General features: G+C 40.4%; 1 protein-coding gene across 1 annotated transcript in view; it reads right to left on the bottom strand.

The window, feature by feature from the left end:
* LOC309564355 (uncharacterized protein) overlaps window positions 1–16,486 on the bottom strand; it is a gene marked incomplete at its 3' end in the record, with an annotated part of 715,072 nt that overhangs the window by 662,393 nt on the left and 36,193 nt on the right.

The raw sequence follows: 16,486 nt of genomic DNA, 5'->3' as shown, positions 1-16,486 counted from the left end.
TCCTGCTAACTCCGAAATCATAGCAGTCAAATCTACAGTGTTTATATAGAACCTCCACATTCTCTGAAAAAACCCACAAAATATTACATTGGGGAATTGGTCGTCAGATAGAAAAAAAATAGATGTAAAACATATTTCAAAGAAAGATTATTAGCATTTCACACATATCAAGGAAATGTCACAATTTTGACAATATTTTATGTGTTTCCAAAGAATGTTTTTAGAAATATATTGCAAATACTACCTTTTCTTCCATATGGGTATGGCCAAGTGTTACCATTTTACTACACATTTAACTGAAGGTATATATATATATATCCCTTATACTTGGCTAATTAGCAAAGTATGCCCAACAAACAAATAGAGCTTTAGCTCACAATATTGCTACATATTGACTTTATGGGGCATCTTTTGTATTTTGTTCATGTCTTTGGATTAAAAGTTTGCTGATACACATGCCTTTTTCAAACATGAACAAAATTAATGATGTCAACATTTGGAGGATTGGAGATATCCAAGTGTTGCCCATACAGAGGGCACCTTCCGGATTCGAACTTACAAACCTACAGCAGGAAGGCAGACTCCCTAATCATTGTGCTATTTCTCAGTGAGCGTTGGGTGTTTTCCTCATGCCGTCAAAATGCTCACATGGGAACAGGGGCCATTGAACTGAATAGGATTGGATTTTTTGCCTGTTTTGGGAGCTGATCCTTGAGCTGGACAAATCCCCCTCAAACGCCCCCAAACGGGCTACGTTCACATGTACGTGTTTGTGGTCTGTTTTTGGGGCTTTTGTAGGTGATTTCATAGAACAATGCCTGCCCAAAAAATGCATGTCAAAACGCCTGGGAAAACGCCAGCCAAAATGCACATAAGAACGCCTGATATAATTGCCACGCCAAATTTAGGGATGTTCATGAGTGATGAGTCAGATTGTTGGCTTACATATCTGGTCAATCGTCACAATCTCACTTCTCAAATCCCAAAAGGTGTGTTTCAATTGTTTCCCTAAATATATATTTCTCTCTCTCTCACGTAATTGTATATATATGTATGTATTCCTGTATCTAAACATTCTAAATAATGACTAGCAAACTTCAAGAGAGAATTTTTTCAATTCACATATACTATACACACCTACATACATTTCTATTCCTCATTTCTATTTCCCTTGTTTTGGCAACTGAGCATGCTCCAAAACACACAGGATACACACAGTTAATTTTTGGACTGGGCGTTACCATTCTGGGTGTGTTTGCTTGGATTCTATATAGCTCACTCAGACATCAGGAAAGATTTGACCTACGAAGAGGTCCAATATATTTGTGTGTCACATGTTTTATGGGTAACATTTTTGGCCCTTTGTTATTTATGGAGGTGAGATTTGGCTGTGTTGTGTGTTGACTCTCTGTAAGTATTTATTGCTGTTAACATAATTCTGTCAATCTGCACATGCATCTGTTGATTATGGGCTCTTTGTCGATGTATATGGTCTAAATGTTGTACAAAGGTTGTTTTGGTTTGAAAAATACAAATGTAATAAACAGCATGTTTCCAATTTTTTTTTTAAAATGTCTTCATGTGTCTAAATAAAGTTTTCTGGTGTCCACAAATGTATGTATTTGTATTTCTTTTTCTAAGTTAAATCTGCTTAATGGTTGTGTATGTTCACTATTCGCGAATTCGCGAATATACAAAACCGCGTTCTCACATTTATACATGAAACCGGAAACGAAACTTTTGCTGCGTGCACACGTTTCCGGAAATTGTCCAGGCCCTGTCGTAAGTGTGCATCATGGCTCCTGCACTGTTTACAGACGAAATCGTGGCATTTGTGTGTAAGGTAAGGAGGGGGTGTGAGTGTGCAGGGTGCGGGATGGGGGATGGGGGATGGTGGCAGGGTGGGTCGCTTATCTAGCGGGTGTGCAAGAAACTTTTGGTCTGCTGATCTGCGCATGCACTTTCTGCCTATTAGACGTGATCTAGAAGCTTCCTGTTATAGAAACTTCCTAGATGTGAACCTGTTCCCTATATATATATATATATATATATATATATGTATGTGTGTATATATATATATGTGTATATATATATATATATATATATATATATATTATATGTATATATATATATATTATATGTGTATATATATATATATATATATTATATGTGTATATATATATATATATATATATATATATTATATGTATATATATATATATATATTATATGTGTATATATATATATTATATGTGTATATATATATATTATATGTGTATATATGTGTATATATATATATTATATGTATATATGTATATATATATATATATATATATATATATATATATTATATGTATATATATATATATTATATGTATATATATATGTATATATATATATATATTATATGTATATATATATATATATATATATATATTATATGTATATATGTATATATATATATATATTATATGTATATATATATATATATTAATATGTATATATATATATATATTAATATGTATATATATATATATATTAATATGTATATATATATATATTAATATATATTATATGTATATATATATATATATATTAATATATATTATATGTATATATATATATATATATTAATATATATTATATGTATATATATATATATATATATATATATTAATATATATTATATGTATATATATATATTATGTGTATATATATAGATGTATGTATGTGTATCTAAAAAATATATATATTAGACAATATATATACTATGTATATATTATATACAATATATATACATTAGATACATTATAGAATGTTATATACCATATATTAGTGTATATAATAGGGAACAGGTTCACATCTCTGAACTTTCTATATAGATATAGATAGGCATACCCTGCTTTAAGTACACTCACTTTATATACAATCGTGAGTAAGGACACAGCTTGTTCAGCTTGCCATGACACTGCTCACAAACCATAAGTGACAGGGATAACAAACTTAGGGAGCAACGACAGGGTACCCAGGTACCCAGGACTACACCATATCCATTTTGTGGCTGGCCAGCTTGCCTAGGTAATCTATCATGTCATAGTCCTGGATCCCCTTAACATGCTCCCACATGGTTTGGGAGTAAGGCTATGTCAATGTGGCCAAAATTTACAATGGAGCTGGTGTATTTTCATGCATCGAGAAAAGAAAAAAGGGATTGCTTCACTTTAAGTACATTTTCAGTTTCCATACATGCCCTGGTCCCATTGTGTACTTAAAGTGGGCTATGCCTGTATATAGATAGATTTGATTCGTTTCAACTTTTACACAAAATGAAACCCAATTATCTGTGACAGATTGCTCTGACGCTTTGGAATCTATCTAGATAAAGACAAATGTATTGACCCTTTTCATATATGCAAGATTAGAAACATTATATTCCCTAAATGCATAATGCAAAAAATTATTGCCTTACATACATCCATACACACTGCAAGCTCGGCCCCGTTTGTCTTGTCTGACACTCTTACCATCATAAGCTGGATCTGCACACAGCAGCTAATTGGTTCACCTGAGATGGAATCAGTGATCACAAAAATCTGGAATGGTCATGTCTTCAAAGGATTGCCTTGAACAAATCACCTCTAAAAGAAACACATGAGTGTATAATCACTTGTCTCAATGGATCACATTCCCAACAGACCCATCTCACACTGCCATATGATAATGAATGGGGGTGTCCATTGCAAGTTAAATACACCCCCAGATCCCATTGCTTTGTTAATTTACAGATCTAACTGGAATCTGATGGCACTGCTGTGAACCACTATGCCATCAAATTCTGCTGGTGACCTTTAAAAAGGATTATGTGTGATTGTGTGGATAATTATGCCACCTTAAATTTGCATCTCCCACATACCATGTGCAACTCTTGCAGGAATTGTGAATCAAGGATAATTCAGCACAGCTTAATGAACAGACACATTGAGGAGTGTAGGAACACACCGTCAGATTACCCGATCACACTATGGGGTTTTAACTCCTCCATAATTTTGCCACTTTGGAAACCAAGTGCTTACTTTATGTATACTTTTTAGACGGAACTACAATTTCTAGTAGGGTGATATCATTGCATGAGATTTTCCCTCACTTCCTGTCTTAGTGTCACCAAGACAGGAAGTGAGGGGAATATCACTGTGGGGAAATAGCTTGCAATTGTTGCCTTATAATGTCCATAGTATATATAAAAGGAAAGAATTGCTGGCTGTATCCCCACGGGAGATTCCCTCACTTCCTGTCCTGGTGACACCAAGACAGGAAGTGAGGGGAATATCACTGTGGGGAAATAGCTTGCAATTGTTGCCTTATAATGTCCATAGTATATATAAAAGGAAAGAATTGCTGGCTGTATCCCCACGGGAGATTCCCTCACTTCCTGTCCTGGTGACACCAAGACAGGAAGTGAAGGGAAATCTCCTGCAATGATATAACACTGTTACATGTTCTAGTTATGTAGCAAACTTAAGAATATACAAAGCAAACATCTTTTTTTTTCCATTTTGGCAAAATCATGGATTCATTAAAAAAATATCTTTGTTTGTCCCGTGGCTTGCAGGAAAAACATTTTGCCTTGATTCCACCATCAACACAGACAGGGGAAACCCTCCTGCGGAGCCATTGTGTTCTCCTGGTGCTGCCCCTGCCAGGAAAACACAGTGATTATTGCTAGTGGCTACAAGAGATGCTAGCGATAAGTGTGTGTAAAATCTGACAGACTGGTTGTACGTTGTCCTCCAGGTGATCGACCAATCAACTTGGGTACCTTCAGCCTGGCCATACACAGTTTAAATCTGCATCTCAAATGAAGCAATCCCATTTACATATAACACTCCATAAAGGAGAATTGAGGGGCTTATCAGGTCTGCGTCAAAAATTAACAGCCACACCCAATCAGACAGCTCGTGTTAAAAGGGACCTGAAAAGCAATCTGCATGGCTTGCTTTTCCAAGCATTGGCTAGTTTAGTGAGCCTGGACTAATAACAGTCACTGTAATGCTACCCATACTGCTGTCCTTTTAACATGGTGACAAAAGTTGATACCTATGCTACATGTGTGTAAAGTTACTTGCACCCTGCTAAATGGACAGCAATAAGGTTGTAAATACAGTGACTGCCTGTCCCCCCTGATGGCGGCCCTGGGTGTGTCATGAAAGGCCAATTGAGAAAATGGCTATATCATGTAGAGGAAATCACCAGTGTGGGGCAACCTATGTCATGGAGGTAGATTTGGACATCGATGTATATGTATCACCAGAAATGGAATTCTTTGTTCTACAATATCTCAAAGACGACCTAACATGTTATTTGAAGACTGTACTATTTTGGACATACTTGGACTCAAACATACACTGCTCTTTCCACAGCTCCTCCTCCTCTGGGGGTATGATAAAGTTTATACGCATCTTCACCAAAAGCACAAGATGATGTGTCGTCTCCGGATGAGGCTGCAGCGGAGATTTCAGTTCCAGGCTGATATAGTGGATCTGCAGCGGGCCTGGAGTGATGCCAAAAGGCGCTCACCCAGGCTCCTGCTAAAGGCTGTGGAGCAAATCTCCGGTAAGTAAAAATATACATTACATGTGACCAGATAGGTTACAATTTTTTGGGTAGGTGGACATGTGTTTAGCTATGCAACAACACTAATACCAACACCCCCCCCCCCCTCCCTCTCGCTCCTACCTTTCCTACCTCCATCAAGTGTCTCTTCACAACCTTTAATACTACTATGTACATTCGTATTTTTTATGTTTTTTTTTTTCTTCTGCTTCTAGCCAAAGCGGACGGACGGCACCCTCTTGTGATTTTGGTGAAGAAGGGGAGGAGGAGGACGGCCACACTCCAATATGCAGTCAGAGGCAGCGAGCCATTTGAGCAGCTGAAAATTGTGGATCGTAAGTAGAAAATAAAAATGTTAGAAATTTCTAATCTCTAATCACATTTTACAGAGCCCCCTTTACATCGGAGTCTCCAGACTTACTACACTGTAAGAGGGAAGTGTGAAGACTCTGATATAAGGAGAGTTTGGGAACCATTATTTGAGGGGGGAAGCTGGGGACTCTGGTGTAAAAGGGAACTCTGTGTTCCCCAAAGCTCCCCCATACATCTGAGCTTACAGAGACCCTCTTACACTTCCCTTCCTCAGTCCACCACAGTCAAGGGCACAACAAGTCCCACTGCAGAAGGCTACCTGCTTGGACTTGTAATCCTCTCTGTAGGGGAATGAGGAAATACTGCCTGCTATGCTAAGACTTGTAGTGCCCTCTGTTAGGGACTAAGGATTCCTCAGTCCTCAACATTCTAGGGCACTATAAGTCTCAGCATAGTGGGCTGTCATACCTCAGTCCCTCACAGCTCGGGTCAAAAACAACACAGTTAAACATCTAAAGGACAACTCCAAACAAAACTACCAATAATGGACAGAGTCCATATGCTCTATAATGTCAAAGACCCGCTACCACTCACCTTCCACCTCTGGTGCTGTCATTGTGTAGGGCAAAGGGCTCCATCTACACCATGTTTGGCTTTCATGTCAGATAGGCAGGACTTGCTCAGCTCCACTCTCTTCCTTGGCAATTGACTCTGGCGTCATTGTGGATCTTTCCTCCTCTAGAAAACCCCCAGGGGCCCTCTCCTTGTCCCCCAGCCACCCAGGGCCTTCTTCTCCTCCTCCTCCACCAACCATTTTCAGACTCTTCCAACTTCCCTGGGGCTACTCAACCACTTTGCATAGTGGACACAACAAATCTATGACCAGCCTGCAAAATATCAAGTCTGGGCCTGGTTACCTGTATGTTCCGGGTCCAGGGCGGAGCTCTCCTCCCAGAGCAACAACTGATGATAGCAGAGTGAGTTGACCGGCCAGTCACTTCCTACTGGTGCAGGTACACACCTACCGATTCCTCCACATCTTAGGATAACATGATCAGACGGCCAATCCCCAGGCAGAGAAGGAGGAGTAAGTGTCAGCGGACAACAGACACCTGGCAGACGCAGTGAAGGGACTGCAGCACACTGCTGCAACTTTTTGATCCGAGGATTGAAAGCAATCTTTTACTTGGGAGATTTCCCTGACTGCGCCCTTCGAAATGTTGGTGCTCCGCCACTGGCCGCAAGGCCCCTGTAGGTGCGAGGCCTTAGGCGCCCGCTTAATTTGCATGGTGCCCTCCTGTTTTAAAACATGGTCAATGCATCTCATTGGTGTAAGTGCACTTCTATGTTCTGAATTGTAGGGGCATTGAGTATGGTGCTAGCATGATGAGAGGTTACTGCCTATTTGTGTCCATAAATAATATATAATGTATTTCTTTTATTTTAGAAACCAGTGATCAGGATGTTGCGGCTCAGCCTTCTCAGGCCCCCTGTAAGTAATGTGGATGTGCTGGTGTGTTGTGTATTAGGTCGAACTTGGAGGAATGATTGTTTGTTTTGTTTTCTTTTGTGGTTGATGTAACTTCAGCAAGAGAGGAGCCTCAGGCAGGGCCGAGTCGCCTGGATCCGGGCCAGGAACAAACTGTTGGCCAAGAAGAGGCCAATTGGTCCGACTCGGATGAGGACCTGGGCTCTCCTCAAAGGGGAAGTAAGTATTCTACATGTGTTTGTGTGTTCAATGTGTCCTGGTAAATATAAGGGCTGTAATATATATATTTTGACATTGGGGTTTTGTAGCAGCTGACATTGAGGATGTTTGTTGTGGAGGACTGGGGAAGAGGGGCCACTGCTTACCCAGTCCACTGTAACTACTACCTTCAATGTTTCCAGACTACTTTCTGTGTGCCTTTATCAAATAGCTTTTGTTCAAGGATTGTATTTGTGTCTTTGTGTTTCTAGGAGATACAACGCCATCCCCCCATGAAGGGACACCATCCCCCCATGTAGGGTCTCCCCCATCCTCCCCCACTCCAGGCTCCCCTGAACTAGTCTGTAAGTACCTAAAATTAGATTCTCACATGAATTGTGTGTGCTAGGATGATGTGTATCTAGGATAATCTAAGTTGGAGTCAAAGCAAGTGTAGTTTTGCTATATGTGACAGGAAGGTTGGTCATGAAACACTCTTGCTTAACCTTCATGTTTGAAAGGTGGTTTTGGGGAGCTTTACAGGACATGTTATCTTTTGTAAGTTATCTCAAGCCACCCTATTCTAAATTGGTGTTAGTTTCTCTACATTGGAAATGGTGTGCTTTGTACTTGTAAATTTTTAGGGGACATTGTAATTTAATCATGTCCTGATTTAGTCAACACTGAAAATGTGTGTTTGTCAATCTTTCATAAATACTCTTCCTCGGTAATGTACCACATTCCAGTTCACAATTTGTGTTCTTTTTGTGCAGTTTCTCCAGAGCCAGCCACGCCATCCACTTCAGGGGCCCCAAAAAAACCTGATGATGGTAAGTTGTGTGCTTTTCCAGTAATGTGTCTACTTAGTAAGTGGAGAAATGCTAACTGTGTATGTCCCCGCTCAGGCTTCAAGTTGTTCTAAAGGCAGCGGGTTCTTTATGTGAATGCATTCTATGCATTAGTATTCCAAGTGATAGGTGTGCATATTCCCCCTAAGACTTACTGGGACCATTTTTTACGGTCCAAATGTTTGCACTAATACTTGTCTGGAACAGACTCCCCCTCCTCCTTAACTGAGGTGACAGCATGCCAATATTGCCTCCTGATGCTGTCACTCCTAATCATTGAGACCAATGGAAGGGAGGGGGGCAAGGCTGGCTCACAGCCTAGTGCCTGAACAGGCACAGGGTGCTTGGCTTCATCTCATGTGCCTCCATAGCAAGCTGCCTGCTGTGGGGTCAAACAACAGGAGGGAGGTGCCTAGAGGTGTGTACAGGGGCCATGTAAAAAGGAGGATTGTTATTTCTCTTGTCCCCAAAAACCTAGAGAGTGTAAGTCTAACCTGATTAGTTTTCCGCAGCCCTCCCAAAATGATATGTTTCCAACACTTAGAACAGGCAGGGCTGAGGCACCAAAAACATCAGAAAAACACAATCAGCACAAAAGCAGGGAGTACGTATCCTTAACGCTACAAGCTTCACCCAGAAGAATGACGCTTGCACTGTACAAATCTGCATCACCACCATATCAATGTCTAAATAAAACTTTCAGGGAAATGTGGAGGGGTAATGAGTGGGTGTTAGAGCGTTTTCATGACTGCGTAACCTACAGTTAGCGTGAGTCCATTTGTTGATAAACTTTTTCTTCTCTCTTAACACAGCTGGGATGGCGGAAAGGAGATCAGGGGAGCAGACACATCTGCTCCGTCCAGAACTGGCCCTCAAAATTCCTAAGGGTGAGTCTCTACTATGTGTCAGGTTCAATCTATAGACAGTAAGAGTGAGAGAGAACGCTCCACAGATTCCAATGGTGATAGAGATAAATGTGTGCACATGTATCGTGTTGACCAATTGAACCCAAAACACCTTACATTCTTCAAAATGATTGCTTGTGTTTACATGCAGAAAAGCATTTTACTTAGCTTTGGTGGAACTGCTACTAACATTCCAAGCCATCTTATGTAACCTTTTGAACAATTTGCTGTGAAAGTTTGAGTTTAAGGTTTACAACAGCAATTTAGCATATTTGCTTCAGAGTGTTGATAAAAGCCAACCAATAGACTCCTAAGCATATTTGTTGAGGCACATTAATTACAATCCTTGTTTGGATCATTTTGCCTAAAACTAATTGTCATGTTTTTTTCTACCCAGGGCACACCCACCTCACCTACGAGGTCCTCCTGGATTATATGAGGTGGTGCGGAGACCGAATTCTATATTTGGAACACCTTTGTGGCGTGGATCCAGACCCTAAGGAGCCATTCGTTAGGAATGTCACACCTTTAAAAAGATCCTAGTATTTTTTTTTTGTGGTTTGTTTACTTATGTTGCACGTTGCAACACAAAGAAATGTCCCATTTGTAATTGTTGCCCATTATAAACAAAAATCTAACAAAAAAATCAAAAACAGTTTAAAAAAAAACCCTTTTTTTGGGACCCAAAAAAAAAAAAAAAAAAAAAAAGCCTTGTTTTTGGCAACCAAAAAAAATATAAAAATTTATAAAAAACCCTTTTTTTGGGGACCCAAAAAAAACAAAAAAAAAAAAAAAGCCTTGTTTTTGGCAACCAAAAAAAATATAAAAATTTATAAAAAACCCTTTTTTTGGGGACCCAAAAAAAAAAAAAAAAAATAAAAAGCCTTGTTTTTGGCAACCAAAAAAAATATAAAAATTTATAAAAAACCCTTTTTTTGGGGACCCAAAAAAAAAAAAAAAAACAAAAAGCCTTGTTTTTGGCAACCAAAAAAAATATAAAAATTTATAAAAAACCCTTTTTTTGGGAACCAAAAAAACCAAAAAAAAACAAAAAATGCCTTGTTTTTGGCAACCAAAAAAAAAATGTTTACAAAAAAGCCTTGTTGTTTTTATGGCAACGGACAAAACCAAAAATGTTTACAAAAAAGCCTTGTTGTTTTTATGGCAACGGACAAAACCACAAATGTTTACAAAAAAGCCTTGTTGTTTTTATGGCAACCGACAAAACCACAAATGTTTACAAAAAAGCCTTGTTGTTTTTATGGCAACGGACAAAACCACAAATGTTTACAAAAAAGCCTTGTTGTTTTTATGGCAACGGACAAAACCACAAATGTTTACAAAAAAGCCTTGTTGTTTTTATGGCAACGGACAAAACCACAAATGTTTACAAAAAAGCCTTGTTGTTTTTATGGCAACGGACAAAACCACAAATGTTTACAAAAAAGCCTTGTTGTTTTTATGGCAACGGACAAAACCACAAATGTTTACAAAAAAGCCTTGTTGTTTTTATGGCAACGGACAAAACCAAAAATGTTTACAAAAAAGCCTTGTTGTTTTTATGGCAACGGACAAAACCACAAATGTTTACAAAAAAGCCTTGTTGTTTTTATGGCAACGGACAAAACCACAAATGTTTACAAAAAAGCCTTGTTGTTTTTATGGCAACGGACAAAACCACAAATGTTTACAAAAAAGCCTTGTTGTTTTTATGGCAACCGACAAAACCACAAATGTTTACAAAAAAGCCTTGTTGTTTTTATGGCAACGGACAAAACCACAAATGTTTACAAAAAAGCCTTGTTGTTTTTATGGCAACGGACAAAACCACAAATGTTTACAAAAAAGCCTTGTTGTTTTTATGGCAACCGACAAAACCAAAAATGTTTACAAAAAAGCCTTGTTGTTTTTATGGCAACGGACAAAACCACAAATGTTTACAAAAAAGCCTTGTTGTTTTTATGGCAACGGACAAAACCAAAAATGTTTACAAAAAAGCCTTGTTGTTTTTATGGCAACGGACAAAACCACAAATGTTTACAAAAAAGCCTTGTTGTTTTTGGTAACAAACTAAACCACAAATGTTTACAAAAAAGCCTTGTTGTTTTTATGGCAACCGACAAAACCAAAAATGTTTACAAAAAAGCCTTGTTGTTTTTATGGCAACCGACAAAACCACAAATGTTTACAAAAAAGAATTGTTTTTGTGAAAACCTTCCAAAAAATGATGTCAAAACATAAAAAATGTTTAAAATGTTTATCTAAATTAAATTTAAGTATGTTGCTCTTTGCAACACAAATGTTACATTGGCAATTTAGTTCATTCTATTATATATTGTAATATATTTTTTGTACGCTACAGTTGGTAGACACCCACATGTGTTATTAAAACATTTATTTTATTACCCAAGTTTTCTTTTTGGTGTACACATCGAATGTCTTTTGTGTTGTATTTGTTTACTTGAGTGGTGTGGTCTGTAATTGTTAGTATGTTGGCTTTGGTTTATGTTAGCCTTGAGACTTGTTTTGAAGCTACATTTGAAGGGAGACCTTTTCTTGGGTCGTTATGTGAACATTGAGTTATCTAAATTTACATGAAATCATATGTTTGGAGATCGAGAAGCACGTGTGTATAAATGCCTACATTAACCAGGGCCATTACTTGGCCACCAACACTCCTAAAAAACCAAAGAGCAAACACAAACTAATCATTTTGCATAAAATTTTATTTCATCCCCAAAAAAAGCACTATAAGAAATCATATTGTGCCACCCTCAAATTTAAAAAAAAAATGGCCCCACAAATTGGCCAATGTAACAATCATTAACAAAACCAAAAAAAAAAAAAAAAAAGAAATTAAGTTGGTGGTGGTGGTGGTGACTGAAGCAGTGTGGTGAGCAATGGAAAGGTTCCTGCCATCAAATGGTGGGCCAATAGTCCCATCTGCTCTGGGGTTAGCCTTAGAGTTCTGGTAAAGTGGCCCATTAGAATCAGATCTTGTGTCTGAGGCTGCTGCTGATGCAGGGTGTTGAACCCTGGAAATGTCCCAGACTGAAGATCTTGTGCCAATAGTCCCATCTGCTCTGTGCTCAGCCTAAGAATTTGGGTAACGTGTGCCATTACCATGAGATGGGATCGTTGCTGCTCCAAGGCTATTTGATGCTGCTGGTGGTGCAAGGGTTGTGAAGATGTGTGGGGAGTGGTGGTTGATTGGTTGTTGTGGTCCACGGTGCGGGGGCAAACGACATGTCGCATTGGTGACAAAAAAGAAGAACGGCCTGGGGAGGAGTGAAGTGATAAAGGTGTGGAGGGAATGTAGTCAGGTGGAAGGGGTACTGTGGAACCAGTGCGCATTGAGGTTGTGCAGGAGGATTGCTCATTGAGGGGTGTGGGAGTCCGAACGGAGTGTGAAGTGCTAGGAGTGGCTACAGGAGGAATTGTCCCATCCCCAGCTGCCTGACAAGTGGCCAACACTGGCATTACCCTCCCACTACCACAACCTGCAGTGGCAGGTGAGTGAGATGTTTGGGAGGGCTCTGCCAATGGGGCATCTTCAGATCCAAACAGGCATTGGCGTGTGGCCAGCACCTGAGTGTCAACACTTTGCCGATCCCGTTGATGCTGGTCTGCTAAACTTACCAAGCTGTTACGCATATCCTGTTGAACCTGTAACATATCCTGGTGAACCTGTACCATTGTTGCTACAGATTCCTGTATGAGCCCGAGCAGACGTACTGCCTCAGTAGATTGCTGAGTACGCCTCCTTAACTCATTTTGGACCTGATACTCATCAAGCAGCCTCTCGGCTACATCCAGCATAGATGGACGAAGTTGGGTAGGTGACAATCCCTCTGCATCTAAGGCTACCTGAAAGCAGAAGAAATAGACCAAATCATTATCAAACATCATGACTAAATATTTCAGATTAGTTTGACAACTTAACACCCCAAGCAGAACGTTGAAAAGTTTGATGTGCTTCTAATGAGTACTTGTTCATTGTAAGATTATCCAAGCTAGCAACACTTCTGATAATGGGTACATATTATATTGGTAGGACTAATATGACAAAGGCAAAAAAGATTCAACATGAAGGTGTTCCCAATTAACCCTGGTGTGGTAGGTTGTTTATGCTTTTGGTAAATCTGTTACTACACCAATGACTTTATACATCTACGTATGTTGTCTAAAATCTTGCCATCAATCGGCTAGAGGACAACCCAACCAAACGATACCCATGAATTTGGACCTGGAAAATCAAAGACGGGCCGGACTTTAAAGATCCTGGATGTTTTTGGAACATTAGTGGCACACCAAATTATAACATAATTCCCTGATGTTCAAGATAGAACTCTTGTTGTGCTGGTGCATCGTCAGAATGTCATAGCACTAATTTAACACACACAATGTAAGCCACATCTAGTCCAAAATCAATGCTACCATTGAAATGTTACATGTGCACCTTGTTCCCTTATATCACATACCACAGCACTGGATGCAGAATCGTCGCCAGCTCCTGATCCAACTCCAGCTGCAACGTCAAGAGGGGCCTGATGTTCTTTTAAAAAAAAAAAAAAAAACATGTTTAGTACATAACCTTAGTCAGTAATGATTATGGCCAGATTGCCCTCCTAGCTTCATGAATGAAGCATTGAGGCCAAACATTCAAAAGTGCTTTCCTGGGCTCATAGGACACTTGCTAAACCCTCCCAAAGGTTAAGAAGGCTTGGTCTGCCTACTAATGACGGCACCCATTAATGCTGTCAACTGTGTTTTGCAGGGTAAACATCTAAAAGGCAACACTCTTTCCTAAGAAAAAACATGTGTGTTAATGGGGTTAATAAGATTCAAAAAAACATTATTTGACTAGACATACCAACACCTTCCTCCAGGCCTAGCTGCACTGGGTGTGTTCCCTGCTGCGGATCTTCTGTAAAGGACATAGCAATATGAGCTATCTTGGCCAAAAAAAAACATCTACATTGTTTGGCACAGTATGATATTGGACCTACCAGGAGGAGGGTCAGCACTGATGTCAACACCTGTGAGTCCGTCTGGTTCGCCAAGCTGCATGGGCTGTGGAGGGGCTGAGATCCGTGCTACAGATGAACAAATTGCAGGTTGGGGAAAACAAAAAAAGGACAATTGGAAGGGCAAGTATCACATTCTCTTAATGTCACACATAGGATAGTAGTTAATCTTTTCCAAACAACTCACACAATTGACATCCAAGATAATATCCTACCTCGGTGCAAAGCATCCGAATCTAAGTCCTCTCTGGTAAAGATGGTATCGGGTCCTATGATGTTCAAGAAAGGTAATTGATAATCCCAGAGAGAACTTCGTGCACGTTCATCCAGCCGACCTTGACGGTCATAAAGACCCTCCGCAGCCCATGCAATTAGCTTCTTCCGAACGGACCCACAGATGTCGTTGACCTTCTTCCGCACACTGTCACGGTGGCGAGGTGCTTCACCCAGTGCATTTACAGCATCCCGGATTTCATCCCACAATCTGTTCTTCTCTGTTACTGAGTAAGACGCGGCCCTGGTCCCATGTATCGCCTGATATCTGGCCATATAGGCGTGGACCAGGGCACAGCACTGATTGTGGGTGAAACGGGGAAGCCGGGTTAATGTGGACAAGCTGACTCTGGTGGACGGACCCTCTCCAGGACTACTGTCAGAAGAGCCAGCTTGTCCACTTGGTGTGTTAACACCTCCCCCGGCTTCCTCCTCCGGGATGGGGATGGTGGACTCCCTCATGGATACAGCTGGAGCCTCCCTCACACCAGAGCCAGACGATCTGCCCACCCTGCCCCCCCTGCCCCCCCTGGCCCCCCTGGCCCCCCTGGCCCCCCTGGCCCCCCTGGCCCCCCTGGCCCTTCTCATCCTTCCAGTGGGTGGGGCCATGGGAGCACGAGGTGGGCAGAGAATCTGGCTGTCCAGCAGCAGCAAAGAGCCCCAAACTCCTAAATCTGAAATGACAAAAGAGAAAACAGAAAAAACAGGATTTGCAGATTGCTCTTCATATACAGTATAATTAGTGAACAGTTACAGAACACACTTACCTAATGGCACAAACAGACTTGGTCGTGGTGGTGGTGGTAGTAGTGGGCAAAGAGCAGAAGAGGCTGCAAAGAAAAGGAAAAAAAAAAAACACATAAGAAAACGCATATGGGTACAAATCACACGAGGCCCTCCAAACACTTACCTAATGGCACAAACACGGTGGTGGTGGTGGTGGTGGCAAAAAAAGCAGAAGAGGTTGCAAAGAAATGTACAAAAAAAACACATAAGAAAACGCATATGGGTACAAATCACACGAGGCCCTCCAAACACTTACCTAATGGCACAAACACAGTGGTGGTGGTGGTGGTGGTGGTGGTGTTAAAGAGCAGAAGAGGCTGCAAAGAAATGTAAAAAAAAAACACATAAGAAAACTCATAGGGGTACAAATCACACGAGGCCCTCCAAACACTTACCTAATGGCACAAACACAGTGGTGGTGGTGGTGGTGGTGGTGGCAAAGAGCAGAAGAGGCTGCAAAGAAATGTAAAAAAAAAAACACATAAGAAAACTCATAGGGGTACAAATCACACGAGGCCCTCCAAACACTTACCTAATGGCACAAACACAGTGGTGGTGGTGGTGGTGGTGGTGGTGGTGGTGTTAAAGAGCAGAAGAGGCTGCAAAGAAATGTAAAAAAAAAACACATAAGAAAACGCATAGGGGTACAAATCACACGAGGCCCTCCAAACACTTACCTAATGGCACAAACACAGTGGTGGTGGTGGTGGTGGTGGTGGTGGTGGTGGTGGTGGTGTTAAAGAGCAGAAGAGGCTGCAAAGAAATGTAAAAAAAAAACACATAAGAAAACGCATAGGGGTACAAATCACACGAGGCCCTCCAAACACTTACCTAATGGCACAAACACAGTGGTGGTGGTGGTGGTGGTGGTGGCAAAGAGCAGAAGAGGCTGCAAAGAAATGTAAAAAAAAAACACATAAGAAAACTCATAGGGGTACAAATCACACGAGGCCCTCCAAACACTTACCTAATGGCACAAACACAGTGGTGGTGGTGGTGGTGGTGGTGGTGGTGGCAAAGAGCAGAAGAGGCTGCAAA

This window comes from Pelophylax lessonae, assembly GCF_965119305.1.
Source record: "Pelophylax lessonae genome assembly, chromosome: 9".
NCBI lineage: Eukaryota > Metazoa > Chordata > Amphibia > Anura > Ranidae > Pelophylax > Pelophylax lessonae.
Note: the sequence above shows the minus strand (reverse complement) of the source record. Positions and strands in the feature narration are given on the sequence as shown.